Source organism: Heterocephalus glaber, unplaced genomic scaffold, assembly GCF_053883595.1.
Source record: "Heterocephalus glaber isolate CG9 unplaced genomic scaffold, H.glaber_assembly_v1.0 deba00001509, whole genome shotgun sequence".
Classification (NCBI taxonomy): domain Eukaryota; kingdom Metazoa; phylum Chordata; class Mammalia; order Rodentia; family Bathyergidae; genus Heterocephalus; species Heterocephalus glaber.
The window spans coordinates 25,822,056-25,823,795 of record NW_028258325.1 but is presented as its reverse complement, the minus strand read 5'-3'; the positions used below and the strand labels follow the sequence as shown (position 1 = coordinate 25,823,795).

The 1,740-nt window shown below is 39.4% G+C and overlaps 1 pseudogene; it reads left to right on the top strand.

The window, feature by feature from the left end:
- The first annotated feature begins 365 nt into the window (after nt 1-365).
- LOC101719357 (methylosome subunit pICln pseudogene) lies at nt 366-1,072 on the top strand (annotated as a pseudogene).
- Nucleotides 1,073-1,740: the final 668 nt, after the last annotated feature.

Here is a 1,740-nt window from a genome sequence, read left to right as displayed (position 1 = left end):
GATAATAACTTTGACATATGGTTTAGTTTTTCAGTTAAAATTTCTAGATAAAGGATATAATTATCAGTAAACTTACTGAGTTTGCTATGCTTAATGTTATAGTCCAAATTTTACAAATTAAAAACAACTTGCATCGGGTAATAGAAAATCAGAAGTTTAAGAAGCTGAAAATATGAAAACAGGGCTAAATGTTAAAATATGCTTTAAAATACTGATGTTATTAGACCTAGAACAGAGGTTTACCCCCCCCCCATATGTGTATGGTACTGGGCATGTAATCCAGGGCCTTTTTGCTGAGTTACATATCCTGCTCTTTATTATTTGTTTATTTAATTTTTTAAAGACAAGACTTTATTGGTGTTTTGATGCTCCCAGCTGCAATGAGCTTCCTCAATAGTTTTCCACCACCGAGGGGCTCTGGCACCAGCAGCCAGATACCAAGGCTGTGTTGAATAGGAAAAGCCTCAGCACTGCCACCCTTTACATCACAGAGAGCTGCCTGTCTTGGTTAGATGATTCCGGCTTAGGATTCTCATTGCAACACCCCACCATTAGTTTTCATTCTGTTTCCAGGGACCTAAATGCCTATCCAGGAGAGCATTTGTATGCTATGGTGAATGCTAAATTTGGAGAAGAAATAAAAGAATCTCTTGATGATGAAGAAGAGGAAGACAATGATGTTGATATTGAACCCATTACTGAATTTAGATTTGTGCCTAGTGATAAATCAGCATTGGAGGCAATGTTCACTACAATGTGTGAATGACAGGCCTTACACTCAGATCCTGAGGATGAAGACTCAGATGGTTATGATGGAGAAGAATATGATGTGGAAGCACATGAACAAGGACAGGGGGATATCCCCAAATTTTATACCTATGAAGAAGGATTATCCTATTTAACAGCAGAAGGTCAAGACACATTGGAGATGCTTCCCCAGTCTGTGAGCAGCCAGTATAACATGGCTGGGGTGCAGACAGAAGATTCAGTAAGAGATTATGAAGATAGCATGGAAGTAGATACTACACCAGGAGTTGCAAGACAGTTTGAGGATGCAGATATTGATCACTGAAAATGATTTATGTTGCTTTAAATTTCTGCTCATAAGTGTAGGAGAGAATTTCATGCCTCTTCCCTCTGAAGAGAGGCTGAGGAAAGTCTTTTTCCTTCTCCAAAAGTCACTTGAACCAGTTCTTCCTCAAGATAAACTATACTGAGACAGCAAGTTGTCACCAACAGAAAAAACTATGACCTTTATTAATGAAAGTAAATTAGCTTAACCAAGGGGTATTTTTAGTTTATCATTTACCCTAAAACTTTATGTCTAGGTAGCCCACTGACTAGGCCTCTAATTCCTGTCTTTGCTGTATGCATTGTCTATACTAGCAGGCCAGTATGGTAAAAATGCACAGGAATTGGTCAGGAAATAGGATAAAGTTAAGATACCAGAGGGCAGTTCTTTAGGGACTAGAAATATCCTTATCCCTAAAAGAAAAGGCAGAGGTCTCAGAAGGGTCAGTCTCTGTCATGCTCCACAGGGGCAAGAGTCTCACTAATTTGGAGCCCAGATTAACTCACACCTGTCTAGGTGGTCTCTTGAGAGACATCCCAATTGCAAATCCTACCCTACCATAAAAATAGTGCTTCTGGGTAGCTTCCATCCTTTCCACCCTGTTTTTCCAGTCTGCTTTGTTATAGCTTCTGAGGCTATGTCCTTTGATTTCTGCCTTCTTAGGTTAG